Here is a 14,911-nt window from a genome sequence, read left to right on the forward strand (position 1 = left end):
ATAAAGCCTAAACCCAGCAGGAGAAAAGAAATCATAAAGATCAGAGCAGAAATCAATGAACTAGAAACCAAAAGAGCAGTAGAACAGATCAATGATACTAGGAGCTGGTTCTTTGAAAGAATTAACAAGATTGATAAACCGCTGGCCCGACTTATCAAGAAGAAAAGAGAAATGACCCAAATCAACAAAATCATGAATGAAAGAGGAGAAATCACAACCAACACCAAAAATACAAACAATTATAAGAACATATTAGGAGCAACTCTATGCCAGCAAATTAGATAACCTGGAAGAAATGGATGCATTCCTAGAGATGTATCAACTACCAAAATTGAACCAGGAAGAAATAGAAAACCTGAACAGACCTATAGCCACTAAGGAAATTGAAGCAGTCATCAAAAATCTCCCAACAAAAGCGCAGGGCCAGATGGCTTCCCAGGGGAATTCTATCAGACATTTCAAGAAGAATTAATACCTATTCTCCTGAAACTGTTCCAAAAAATAGAAATGGAAGGAAAACTTCCAAACTCATTTTATGAGGCCACCATTACCTTGATCCCAAAACCAAAGACCCCATCAAAAAGGAGAAATCAGACCAATATCCTTGATGAACATGCATGCAAAAATTCTCACCAAAATACTAGCCAATAGGATCCAACAGTACATTAAAAGGATTATTCACCATGACCAAGTGGGATTTATCCCTGGGCTGCAAGCTTGGTTCAACATCCACAAATCAATCAATGTGATACAATCCATTAACAAAAGAAAGAACAAGAATCATATGATCCTCTCAATAGATGCAGAAAAAGCATTTGACAAAGTACAGCATCCTTTCTTGATCAAAACTCTTCAGAGTATAGGGAGAGAGGGTATATACCACAACATCATAAAAGTCATCTATGAAAAACCTACAGTGAATATCATTCTCAATGGGGAAAAGCTGAGAGCTTTTCCCCTAAGGTCAGGAATGCGGCAGGGATGTCCACTCTCACCACTGCTATTCAACATAGTATTAGAAGTCCTAGCCACAGCAATCAGACAACAAAAAGAAATCAAAGACATCCAAATCAGCAAAGAGGAAGTCAAACTCTCACTCTTTGCAGATGATGATACTATATGTGGAAAACCCAAAAGACTCCACCCCAAAACTGCTAGAACTCATACAGGAATTCAGTAAAGTGGCAGGATATAAAATCAATGCACAGAAATCAGTGGCATTCCTATACACCAACAAGACAGAAGAGAGACAAATCAAGGAGTTGATCCCATTTACAATTGCACCCAAAACCATAAGATACCTAGGAATAAATTTAACCAAAGGGGCAAAGCATCTGTACTCAGAAAACTATAAAATAACCATGAAAGAAATTGAAGAAGACACAAAGAAATGGAAAAACATTCCATGCTCACGGATTGGGAGAACATTGTGAAGATGTCAATGCTACCTAGAGCAATCTACACATTCAATGCATCCCCCATCAAAATACCATCCACTTTTTTCAAAGAAATGGAACAAATAGTCCTAAAATTTGTATGGAACCAGAAGAGACCCCGAGTAGCCAGAGGAATATTGAGAAAGAAAAGCAAAGCTGGCGGCATCACAATTTCGGACTTGCAGCTCTATTACAAAGCTGTCATCATCAAGACAGTATGGTACTGGCACAAAAACAGACACATAGATCAATGGAACAGAATAGAGAGTCCAAAATTGGACCCTCAACTCTATGGTCAACTTATCTTATCACCCCAATCTTTGACAAAGCAGGAAAGACTATCCAATGGCAAAAAGACAGTCTCTTCAACAAATGGTGTTGGGAAAATTGGACAGCCACATGCAGAAGAATGAAACTGGACCATTTCCTGACACTACACACAAAAATAGACTCCAAATGGTTGAAAGACCTAAACGTGAGACAGGAGTCCATCAAATTCCTAAGGAGAACACAGGTAGCAACCTCTTCGACCTCAGCTGCAGCAACTTCTTCCTAGAAACATCGCCAAAGGCACGGGAAGCCAGGGCAAAAATGAACTCTTGGGATTTCATCAAGATAAAAAGCTTTTGCACGGCAAAAGAAACAGTCCACAAAACCAAAAGACAACCAACAGAATGGGAGAAAATATTTGCAAATGACATATCAGATAAAGGGCTAGTATCCAAAATCTATCACTTATCAAACTCAACACCCACAGAATAATCCAATCAAGAAATGGGCAGAAGACATGAACAGACATTTTTCCAAAGAAGACATCCAAATGGCCAACAGACACATGAAAAAGTGCTCAACGTCGCTCGGCATCAGGGAAATCCAAATCAAAACCTCAATGAGATACCACCTCACACCAGTCAGAATGGCTAAAATTAACAAGTCAGGAAATGACAGATGTTGGTGGGGATGCGGAGAAAGGGGAACCCTCCTACACTGTTGGTGGGAAAGCAAGCTGGTGCAGCCACTCTGGAAAACAGTATGGAGGTTCCTCAAACAGTTGAAAATAGAGCTACCATACAACCCAGCAATTGCACTACTGCGTATTTACCCCAGAGATACAAATGTAGGGATCCGAAGGGGTACGTGCACCCCAATGTTTATAGCAGCAATGTCCACAATAGCCAAACTGTGGAAAGAGCCAAGATGTCCATCGACAGATGAATGGATAAAGAAGAGGTGGTATATATACACAATGGAATATTATGCAGCCATCAAAAGGAATGAGATCTTGCCATTTGCAACGATGTGGATGGAACTGGAGGGTGTTATGCTGAGTGAAGTCAGTCAGTCAGAGAAAGACATGTATCATATGACCTCACTGATATGAGGAATTCTTAATCTCAGGAAACAAAGTGAGTGTTGCTGGAGTGGTGGGGGGTGGGAGGGATGGGGTGGCTGGGTGATAGACACTGGGGAGGGTATGTGCTATGGTGAGCGCTGTGAATTGTGCAAGACTGTTGAATCACAGATCTGTACTTCTGAAACAAATAATGCAACGTATGTTAAGAAAAAAAAAGAAGATAGCAGGAGGGGAAGAATGAAGGGGATTAAGTCAGAGGGGGAGACGAACCAGGGGAGGCAAACCAGGAGAGACGATGGACTCTGAAAAACAAACTGAGGGTTCTAGAGGGGAGGAGGGTAGGGGGATGGGTTAGCCTGGTGATGGGTATTAAAGAGGGCACATTCTGCGTGGAGCACTGGGTGTTATGCACAAACAATGAATCATGGAACACTACATCAAAAACTAATGATGGTGATTAACAATAAAAAAATTAAAAAAAAAAAGAAGTAGCCAATACAGTTAAGCGTCTCAAGCCAAGGGACAAAAGGTTGGGGCTTGAACTTACAGCCATAGTACAGTGAGTAGTCATACTGGGGCTTGGGGGGCGGGGGGAGTGATCACAGTTGCCCGAAGACCACGGTGAGGCATGCGGGTGGACCCACCACTCTGGCCATCTGGGGCCCCACCTCCCATAGGCCACATGGTGACTCATTCTGATGATCACTAACAATCAGCAGCTGGGCTGATCCCAGGGACAAAGTAAGAGAATCCAGGAACAGAACAAGCTTCTCAATTGATATTTAAGGACTGAACTCCCAGTTCCTACTCTATTTCTCATTACTGGATTCTAACAGGCCCTCCGTCCTTTCTTGAAAAATATCAGAGCAACGGATTTCATGGAAATTAGTTGTCATTTAAAAACGAAACAAACACTAATTCAGGAAAACACTTCAGGCAAGTACAGACAAAGCCAAGTTTAAAAAGAAAAATCCTGAATATTTAAATTAACTTACTCTTACAGCTGATGTTTGGCACTAAGAAATAGATTGCACAGTGCTAAACTTCTCAGCACTTTAGGAGACAGTTGGCACCTAACGACTACAGCAAAATGAACTAAGCTCACTCCTGGAACTCAACATTTTATCCTCTAGAAAGGCCATTTTAATGAGTTCCCTTTCAGCTCTAAGCTGTGCTCCTCTTTTTTAACTCAATCTTTATTCAAAAGGAACACACACACAGGGAAAGTGGAACCAGCCATTAAGAGGTCAGCAATGATCAACTTTACATACAAGAGACAAAGCATTCCTCTCCAAAAAGTCACCGCACTGGGGACATAGACCTTCACTATTCCATCCAGATTAACACATTTATGACAATTCATTATGATACAGATTTGTTCTTTGCTTTCAAAAGTAGTCTCCCTTAAGTGTTCTGCTGGTACTGTTAAAAACAGGCTTCCTAATCAGCCTTGCCTTCTTACTCCCTCTCTTCGGCCAAAACCCCAACATTTCTATTTTAGTTGCACTATTTTTATGTGCATTTTATACCCAAATTCAGGAGAGGGTTGACAAAGAGCAAGGTAACATTCCAGGCAGTATCTTTTAAATAGAATTCTATTTCCAGGTTCTAGGATGTGGAACAGTTGGTTTTGAATGTAACTTTGATACCAGCGTGTCCCTCTTTAGATGTGCTTCTGAGGATGCCTCCTGGCCACCAAAGAAGGCTGGCTCAGCTCATTTCAGCACTGTGATAAAGGGATGGAGAATTTTTTTATTCCCAAGGAGGCTAAGTCTTTTAATTTTTTATTGTTATGTTAATCACCATATATTACATCATTTGTTTTGGTGTAGTGTTCCATGATTCATTGTTTGTTCATAACACCCAGTGCTCCACGCAGAACGTGCCCTCTTTAATACCCATCACCAGGCTAACCCATCCCCCTACCCTCCTCCCCTCTAGAACCCTCAGTTTGTTTTTCAGAGTCCATCATCTCTCCTGGTTCATCTCCCCCTCTGACTTACTCCCCTTCATTCTTCCTCTCCTATCATCTTTTTTCTTAAAATATGTTGCATTGTTTCAGAAGTACAGATCTGTGATTCAACAGTCTTGCACAATTCACAGCGCTCACCGTAGCACATACCCTCCCCAATGTCTATCACCCAGCCACCCCATCCCTCCCACCCCCAACCACTCCAGCGACCCTCAGTTTGTTCCTGAGATTAAGAATTCCTCATATCAGTGGTCATATGATACACGTCTTTCTGATTGACTTATTTCACTCAGCATAACACCCTCCAGTTCCATCCACATCGTTGCAAATGGCAAGATCTCATTCCTTTTGATGGCTGCATAATATTCCATTGTGTATATATACCACACCTTCTTTATCCATTCATCTGTCGATGGACATCTTGGCTCTTTCCACAGTTTGGCTATTGTGGACATTGCTGCTATAAACATTGGGGTGCACGTACCCCTTCGGGTCCCTACATTTGTATCTTTGGGGTAAATACCCAGTAGTGCAATTGCTGGATCGAATGGTAGCTCTAATTTCAACTGTTTGAGGAACCTCCATACTGTTTTCCAGAGGGGTTGCACCAGCTTGCATTCCCACCAACAGTGTAGGAGGGTTCCCCTTTCAAGGAGGCTAAGTCTTTTATCATGTTCTAACACCAATTATTTTGCAAATTAGATCCACTGGTTACATAACATGACACGTTGAAGGCATGTGGATGGACAGGAACAATTCACCGGTACTTCTCCAGCCACACGCCTGTTGAATCACAGATCAGTAGAGTCATCCTCAGGTTTGAGGACAGTAGGATGGTTTAGTGGTTAAGAACATAAACTCTAGTCTCAAACCGCCTGGGTTCTTATTCCACCCTAGCTAGCTCTGCGAGTCTGGGAAAGTTCCTTGATCTGTTTCCCCATTTACTATACAGCAGTGCTTACCAAATTATTCACCTAGGATTTTTTTAACATAAGAGTTGTATTCTAATACAATATACATACCATAAAAGTTACCCATTTAAAATGTACAATTCAATGGTTTTTAATCTATTCAGAGTTGTACAACCATCACCGCAATCAATTCGAGGCCATTTCATTCCCACTTGGGGACTTTTTTTTCCTTAATCCCAAAGCGCAGGCTATGCCCCAGATCAATGAAATCAAAGTCTCTGGGGCTGTGATACAAGCATCAACCATTTGTGATGCCCCCCCCACCACCACCGATGCAGACAAGTTTGGGGAAGACGTGGTTCATTGAGTCACTGTCAGGATTACATGGAAAACAGACACAGATGGAGAAACAGGAGCTTCTCAGCACAGAGGCTGACCTATAATAAGCACTCAACAGGGGGTGGAATAATCACAGTGAGGAAGAGAGAACAGGAAGGACCATTCAAATAGTCACACTGAAGCTTGAAATGTCTGGACTGCAATGGTGAATTTGTACGTGCAATACATTTGACAGAAATGCATTTCCACGTACAGCAGATTCCCAGAGAGAATCTAACTTGGGAATGACAATTTTGGAGGTGGGACAGAACCCACAAAGAACGGGAGTTTACAACTTAATCTATCACACTTTAAAATAATCGCCAAGCTTCCTGGGCTTCTAAGAAGCTGCGGCTTAGGCTTCAGGACATCATTAAAATGCCACCCCTCCATGAAACCTTTATCCACTGGATTTACCCCTTGTTGTGCCTTAGCATTCTGAACACCACATAATACAGCACTTACCACCCGAAGCTGGGTTCACTTAGAAGTGAGTGTCCCTCACCAAGGGGCGAGCACCTTACGGGCAGCAACAATACCTAATACATTAAAAAAAAAACATCTCTGGAGCATAGCATGTGTTTTGACATGGAGTACACAAATGTTCCTTGGATTGAAGCAAGTGAATTTTTAACAAACATTGCTAGTCCAGGAATGAAGAGTGTGCACTTGTTACAAAGTTCTCAAAATATATAGTGGCCATTGTAGCTCACAGGAGACTGGCAAGCCAGCCCTGCAATTTCGCTCTAAAGCATGTCCTGAGGAACATTGCTTTGGGTACTTAAGAACTCCAGTGAATAAATAGCACAACCACAAGCTGTTATTAGGAACAATGAATTATGTATTACCAACACTGAGATGGAGGGGAAAAAAAACTGTCATCGAGGGGAAAGATTAATATCAATTAGTTTTCTTTTAAAGATTATGCAGAAATGTTCGGGCTTCTGAGAATTTCCAAAAATTTTATAGCACACAGGAATTTGCATATACTCCAGGAGCAAAAAGCAGGTCTCCAGATGGGTTAAGAGGGTAAGAGTCATGAAGAAGAATAAAAGCGGCATTTCTGCAAGTGTAGAGTCATGGGGATGGGAATAAAAGGCAGGCAGGCTTTGGAGGGAACAGAAAAAGCTTATGGATTCAAAAGAAATAAAATTGTCATTATAACAGCACTTACATGGTTACACAATCAGCAATACTACTAAGTACCCTCTCCGGAAAGAGTGTTCTTTGAAAACCCAAAAGCAGATAGTTAACAAAAGCCATTAGGTAAAGTCCATCAGAGGAAAGATTCCTTTTCATTAGCATCTTCCTCCAAGTGCAAGATAATAACGTTTGATTTGTGGCATGGGAATCGAATCCAAGAAATTCACCAGAAACTTGGCAAATCATCTCTTTGGACTTTGCTTTCCATTTCTAAAATGAAGTCTTGGATCAAGATAGTGCTTCCCCAAGTTTGTTCTGGAAGATTTAACAGGCATTACTTGAAGAAAATGTTTCATGTTCAAATAGATTTGGGAAAGGTTTGAATAATCCAGCTACACAGGTTTCTTCCTTTCAGGGCTTGGCAGAAGGTTATTTGTTAATACTAGTTCTGCGAGGGGACACTGATCTGCAGCATTTCCCCAACCACAGAATGCTTTGGGGGCAGATGTCATCAAGGGACTAGTGTTTTACTGAACTCATGTTAGAAAATTCTGGATTACAAAGACCTTGCAGGTCATTTTCTGGGTTAAAAGTCCATGGATTCCTAATTACTGTCACATGAAACCAACACCACAAGATAATCCATCAATAGTCAACTTAACAGTAATTGGGCAGAAATTAGATACAAAATCTCCGATTGCAAAGCAGTACAAAGGGGTAACTGGTATTCTTCTCTGTACCTACAGAATTCCTTTGTTTTAATTACTCCAAGCTGAACATTGGTGGGCTAGATTCATGCTGTATTTAATATTTATTCTATTTATCAAATACATCCATCACATCCTAGCTTCTAGGCATGTTTACAAATACACACACACACACACACACACACACACACACACACAAAGCAGTTTGTTGATAACGTAATGGCTTAAAACTCCAGTCAACGTCTTCTGAAAGATCTCCCTCGCCCTCCCTTTCTGTATCCACTGGTAACATCCAGTATTCTGTTAGCTGTGCCCTGTGGTCTCTCCTTCTGCCACTTGCACAGCTCCTACCATCCAGAATCCTAGAGCATACAGAAAATACATGGTCTATTGAAAGAAAGGACAAAGCCCGTAAATGGGAGAGCGAGCCAGACACATCACACCATTTCTTTTGACCTTAGTCAAAAGTCCTTTCAATAACCTCATGGAGAAGGGAAGGGAAAAAAAAAAAAAACATAAAAAGGAAAAGAAAAACAACGTAAAAAGGAAAGAGGTAGTGGGAGCAGAGATACAGGACCAGTTGGGCAGCAACTAGGGGAGTTACTTCATCTTGCTCGACATGTAGCATTTTATCTCATCCTCTTGGCATCCCTGCTAGGTATCTCCTATTGTTCCTATTATTTGGCTGATAAAACTCAAAGAAGTGAAATAAATTGCCCAAGTCCCAGAGCTACTAAGAGACTGGCCCAGGACCTGCGCACAGGTCCATCCAAGGCCAAAGTACAAGCTCTTCCCCAGAACTGCCTGCTTTTATGCCAAAAGATGTGGACTTCGGGAGATTTAGTCACTCCCTCAATTGCATAGAGCTTACAGGTGGCGGGGCCTGGATAGACTCCGCTCCTGAGGCTACCCCACAACGTGCTGGCCAGAATTATGACCATTTCCCCCAGACACTTACCTTCCTCTACAGAAGTGTCTAACTCCTTCTGGATTTGGGTTTCCATAGGAAAGCAGATATTTGCCCACAAATTATCCCAGCCAAAAGCCTGGTCCATCTGCTTTTTTTTCTGCCCATCTCAGATCCGAACTAAGCATCCACAAGAGACTAGGAAGGAAAAGCCAGAGTGTTTCGAAAATCTGACTGAAAGACTTGTGTCCCTCCCAACACCCTCCACTGTGGACTTTGGTTCCCTAGAAATCTGTACCCACTCTCCCTGAGCCAAGGTCTGACCTGCAGGATCTAGAGCAGCTCCAGGAATCGGGAGAAGACGCAACACACAGCTCTCTCTCCAAGTTTTCCAGAACAGAAAGGAAGGGGCAGCTGCCCTCAGTTAAAGGCTGGAGGCGGGGAGGGGTCAAACAACTCTCATCACCTGGATTCTGACCTTTCTCCCACTAGAGAGAGAACTGAAGATTCTCCCCTTGGTGATAAATTCATTGTGTCTTCACTTAAGTTTTGCATACTTCTCACTCTTGTGTTCAACTTCCCAATTAAAAATGATCCCAAGAGCTGGGAGGGTGAGAAAGGGCAAGGAATCTGGGAGCTTTTAAGACTTCCAAGCCTCTCCTTTTCTCCTGCCTTTCTGTTTTCTCACTTTCGGCCTTTCCTTGAAGAGCAACAAGAGAAGCAAACCCACATAAGCCTGAGATTTAGCTCACAAATTTGTCAGCTGCATCCTTGTATCTCCTTCTCCATCTGTGCTTTTCACCTTCGCTCTTTGTATTTTTTAAACTATAACTCTTTCTATTGACTTCCAGCGTAGCTTGGAGTCACACTAACCCGTGCTACATCAGCTTAAAATAGTATTGCCTGGACATTGTCTGGTAATGGGGCACAGCTGAAGAAGGCACGAAGCTCTCAGGAAAGCCATCAGCCACAGCTGAAAACGAGGCATTGTGGAGCTTCCATGGGTTCTAGACGCCCCCTTCTAATCCCTTGAGAATCACAGTCTGGTAACGGAAGCAACTGCAGGATTGTGAAGAGTCTCTCCTTGGACGGCAATCCCAACCTTGACTACACCATGGGCCAATTGATCCCTTTAGAACAAAGGAGTTACTTAAATGTGTAGCCCTGGGCAGCCCCTGTTCATGAGTTAAAGACAAAGCTCCATCTGTTGACCTATAGAGCACCCCTTGCTCACCTCCTTTCATTCCTTCCACCTGCCAGGGTAAGAAAACTCCGGGAAGACATGCCCAGCCCAGATCTGCCTCCTTCCTTCTGAGAAATTGAACGGCTGAGTCCTCTGTGTTTTATCATGGCCCTCTTCACACTGGGTCTCCCTTCATTATTGCTTGTCTCCCCAACTGGCTGTGGACTTCTTCAGCTTAGGAACATTGCTGTCTCATCTTGACAGCCCCAAGAATAGAGATGATAAACAAAAGAGTTTCATGGATTGGAGAGTGAATGAATAAATGAATAAGCATTTTTTTAAATTGTTTCCAAAAAATTTACCTTCTAGTAGGTGAGTTGAGACACACAGTGAAATACATGAGACAAATCAGTAAGTGATAAAGATCAGAATAAGAAGCACAGGAGGAAGGGACCTCTGGACTTGGCTAAAAATGTAAATGGCAAGCCTGTTAGGCACATGAGTAGGAATCAGATGTGCACAGGTGCATAAACAGAGATGAGAAGGTTCTGCTTGGGGGAAGCAATGTCTAGGTTCAGGGTCTGCTGAGATCTAGATGTCCAAAGACCTTCAACACCAAACAAAAGATCCTTTTTTTTTTTGGTCTGGACATTAGAGGGGAGCTTACAAGGACTATTAATCTGGTGGGCAAGATGGACTGGAACTGGTATCAAGGAGACCCATCATTTGCAGAAACTGGTTTACATGGCAGCAGAGGAAACCCTTACCAGCTACCCATTTTAACAAAACAGGATCTATATTTGAAATAGAAGAGTTAAGACCACTGCACAAACAAGAAGAATTAACATTCACAGAGAACAAATGGCATCGGAGACAGAATTCATGGGTCAGGCAGGAACTTGCAAGTATAAACCCTAATTCAAAATCTCTGAGAGATTCAGGGACATTCTGCACCTGTAAGTTAAGAAGAGGTTGTTTATCAGGAAATAGATGCATTCCTGATGGCTGTGTGAAGAGTCTTGACCAAAGATGGGGGCCATGTTAAACAATCAAACAAATGAACTAACGATGGGTGGTGGGGCACCAGAGATTAGCAACAAGGAGGCGCCATTACCCCCACAGCAGAAGGAACCAGGGGAGGAATCTTGTTATTCAAGGCCAGCTAGTGCCACCCCTGGAGGCCAAGCCAGAGGGAGCTGCAGGAACAGCAGGACACAGATGACGCTGCAAGGCAAAAGAGGGGGATAAGAAATATCCTGACTTCATTCTCTGCTCCCACTGCAGACGTGTACCCAAGCCTCCCGCTGGGCAAACCAGCATGGAAGTGGAGGGACGCAGCGCAGGGAATAGTGGAGAAGGGGCCTTGGTGAAACAAAGCTTAATTAACACAAGAAGCTATGAAAGATGAAAAATCCAAGTGGGAGGGGCAAGAGGGTCATTGGAAATGAAGAATATGATTGATAAAGCTAAAATTAAAAAAAATGGTGGAAGGCAAGGTACAGAACATTTCATAGGGCAAAAAGGAGATGGAAAATGAGATACAAGTCAGGAAGCACGGAAGAGGGGTCCCAGAGAGAGCTCTTGATTACTAAATGCCTAGGGTATGGGGTACGTGTCTGGGGATGCTCCGGAAGAAACACAAGCAAACGGGAAGAAATGAATCCTGATCTTTCTTTAGGATTCCACAACGTGTTGTGATAAAACAATTCCTTTGTCCCGGAGTCCTTGGAGCATAAAGAAATCTGGGGCAATCTGTTTCCTTACCACCTCAGAAAAGTAGCTTTTTGTTTCAAAGGTCTGTGGTGAGACACAATTCCATGACGTTAATCAATTTATTTCAACTGAGAGTGAAACACAAATGAAAGGTCCCCATTTCAGAAAAGGCCATGAAAATGTGAAGACGTTATTATTTCTAAGCTGAGAGGAGAGGCGAGATTCTCTGCCTGGCACATTTCAGGAAGGTTCAATCAGCCAGGGCAGGGAAATAGATTTAAAATAGAAAAGTAATGAGAAAAGGGCTTTCCACGTAACAGAGTCGGTGACTGATGAAAAACCATCCCTCCGGAGCAGCTCTATTAATACCCATTTCTTCCAGGCAGTTTGGAAAGTTTGAAAACCTACATAGTTCTCATTTCCTAAAGCTTCTGAGCCTAATTACATATTTGTATCCGTACATAGATTTATATATATACATAGGTCTCATCCAGTGAAACAGATAGCTGCATATTCAACTTGTAGATCACCATCTTCAAATAGAGATCTAAATTTGGAAAAACATCTGTATGCTGTTTTTCAAAGAAATAAAAAGGAGAATATTGGCCAAAAACCATAATACCCAACTCACTGATTCATTCATTTACGCAACAGGTATTTATTGGGTATTCACCCGATCATAAGCATAAGATCTAATAATTCATGATTCCAGCCCTCTCAAATGAACACTGAGCCGGTTCAGGGAGCAAACTCTGCTAAGCCAAATTTTGGAGCTGCTATTTCAGCAGCGATTTGAAAAATCAAAAGCATAGGTTTCCCAAATGTCTAGAAACTACCCAGAACCCCCCTCCCTTTAATTTGTCCCCTTACAATTAGGTGCCCCACACTCTCCTGTAGGTCAAAAATAACAGGGACAATTTAATGCCTTATGACTGTCCACTAAATATCTAAATTATGCGTATTCAGATGAAAGCTGCTGCAGCATTTTAATAAAAGCACACTAAATAAGGCAGCTGGCAATAAATCTCTTAATAAAAATGTAGTCGATGGTGCATTTAATTTGATGACAGAGTCCACTTTCAAATAATCCAAAAATTGGATTTTTTAAAAAGAGGATGCAAAGTCCATCTCTCTCATACTGTTCTTAAGAAATGTATTTGCACACTTAGAAGACATGTTAAGAGGCTTTCTTGCATATTCGAATTTGGTTGGAAAGCTTTGTTATTTGTTTCAGTTAAATGAATACACGTAATTGTCCAGCTACCCCAGGACATTTATGAAAACAAGATGTTCTGTCTTAATGAGGTTAGCTTTAGAGTGACATTCGAATCATGAGATGCCTCATTAGCTGCTAGGAAAACAGACTTCAATCTTCCGCTTTCCCTTTTCTAATATTAGCTAGCTAACAATAATTCAATTGCTTCAATAATTCCAGGTGACTCCAATTTCATAGCAAGTTCTTCCAAAGGCTAAAGGGATCACTTTGAGTTCCTAAAGGCTTGACACTAAGTGTGTTTTACATTACTTTGCATGGGTCCAGCCCAGCATCATGCACCAATGGGAGGAAGACAATGAAAAAAATATATGTATATATGTGTGTATGTGTGTGTGTGTGTGTGTGTGTATAATATATATATACGAATCCTGATCATTCTTTAAGAATGGACACCATTCTGTTTCTGAACATAGAGAAAAGACATTTAAATACACAGAAAGGGACAGAGAGCTACAATCTGTTTAAGTCTCTAGCTGATATTTACATTGTCTGCCCTTTGTCATTTAGCCTATAGTTTAAAATGAAAAAAAAATCTTATTCTTATAAATTACCTCCATAATTTCATTCGCTGGAAAGCAGCCAGCTTAATTTCTATCATATGTAGAACATACCCTTTTCCATGAGGAGGACATTTTAAGACTAATGTAAAAGAAAACAAGTTGAAAAGTTAATATAAAGCAAAACAATTGACTCCAAAGAGAAAATGGGTCGTGTGCATTCCTATGCTAATAATCTAAAATAAATAAAAAATTAACAAGGGCAGGCATACTCCATTGCCACTAAAGATAGTAAAAAAAAATTTATATAGATGTGTCTATATTTATTTGTACAGACACAGTTCCAAATTTTCTTTTGACTACTGGGGAAGGTTAATTCCTAGAACACATTTCCTAGATGTCCTCTTTCATATACCATGTCTTTGGACATGAAATTAATTCCAGGCAAAGAAATAAAATACTCAGAAAAAGGAAAGTGGTTTTATGACCTGACCTTTAATGTTATTTTAAGAGACACTGTCATGGATCCTTGACTCTGGTGTCCATGCATCTGCAATTATACTTTTAGCCATCGCTTGAGGGTCAAACAGATTTGGATATGGAAAACTGCCAAATCAGAAAAATGATGTGTACATCGAGTAAGTTAATGCACTGGGGAAAGTATTGTTGTTTCCTGGAAATTTCGAAGCTAATGGCTACAGGTCGGCTAAAGTAAAATGACATATATATATATACACGTAGATATGCATTGATATACATATATATGCACCTATACATACATACATAAATATACACACATACATATAGATCTATAAATATATAGTTGTTTTTTTTTTTAATTTGCAGTCTGTCTTACATTACCTAAACTATTATTATTACAGCTTGGGACAAACTTTCAATGTGAAAATGGACACTGCCTTATTTTATTTTGAGAAGGGGAAATTCTGGCATATCCTCCAGAATGGTGAAAGGAGCCCCTCCACGTCAGCCAAACTCTTTGGAGGAACATTAACATCTTAAGATTTCTAGCAAATTAACGGCCCAGGTAACAAAATGCAGGGAACTCTGGCCAGTCGCTTACTCACTCGGTCGGATCCAGCCACTTCTCCGTGTGTTCCCACCACACTAAATGCAGCATAAGTCATTTGAGTAATGAGTCAGAAAATGTTTAGCAGCCTCAGTGCAACAGCCAACGTGATGCTTAAGACAAATTTCAGAGGTATTAGGATAGTGTTTTCATTTCTGCTCTAGGCAGACCATATCTCTCATTGGCGATGAACAGAATTCTTCCCTCCTTCCCAGGAGACAGAAGCTGGATCATATGCTATCTCAAGGTTCGTTTCAGCCCTAAGATGTAAAATTTCAAGCAAAAACAATTGTGAAAGGCAAAGGCAATGTATCAATGTGTGCCCAAAGCAAAATGTGTATTGTGAA

The 14,911-nt window shown here is 41.3% G+C and overlaps 1 protein-coding gene across 10 annotated transcripts in view; it reads right to left on the reverse strand.

Moving 5' to 3' along the window:
- Positions 1 to 14,911, reverse strand: part of FHIT (fragile histidine triad diadenosine triphosphatase) — a 1,472,419-nt gene that overhangs the window by 817,210 nt on the left and 640,298 nt on the right. Inside the window, exon 1 of one of the 10 annotated variants that reach the window (XM_025885240.2) lies at positions 6,517 to 6,592. The exons of the other annotated variants lie outside the window; for them this stretch is intronic. The gene's annotated coding sequence lies outside the window, so the exon portion shown is untranslated. Of the gene's footprint in view, positions 1 to 6,516; positions 6,593 to 14,911 lie in introns of those variants that run through there. 10 annotated transcript variants of the gene reach the window in all.

This window comes from Callorhinus ursinus, unplaced genomic scaffold (assembly GCF_003265705.2).
Source record: "Callorhinus ursinus isolate GAN/ISIS: 27379988/994484 unplaced genomic scaffold, GSC_fseal_2.0 scaffold15, whole genome shotgun sequence".
In the NCBI taxonomy this organism is placed as follows: domain Eukaryota; kingdom Metazoa; phylum Chordata; class Mammalia; order Carnivora; family Otariidae; genus Callorhinus; species Callorhinus ursinus.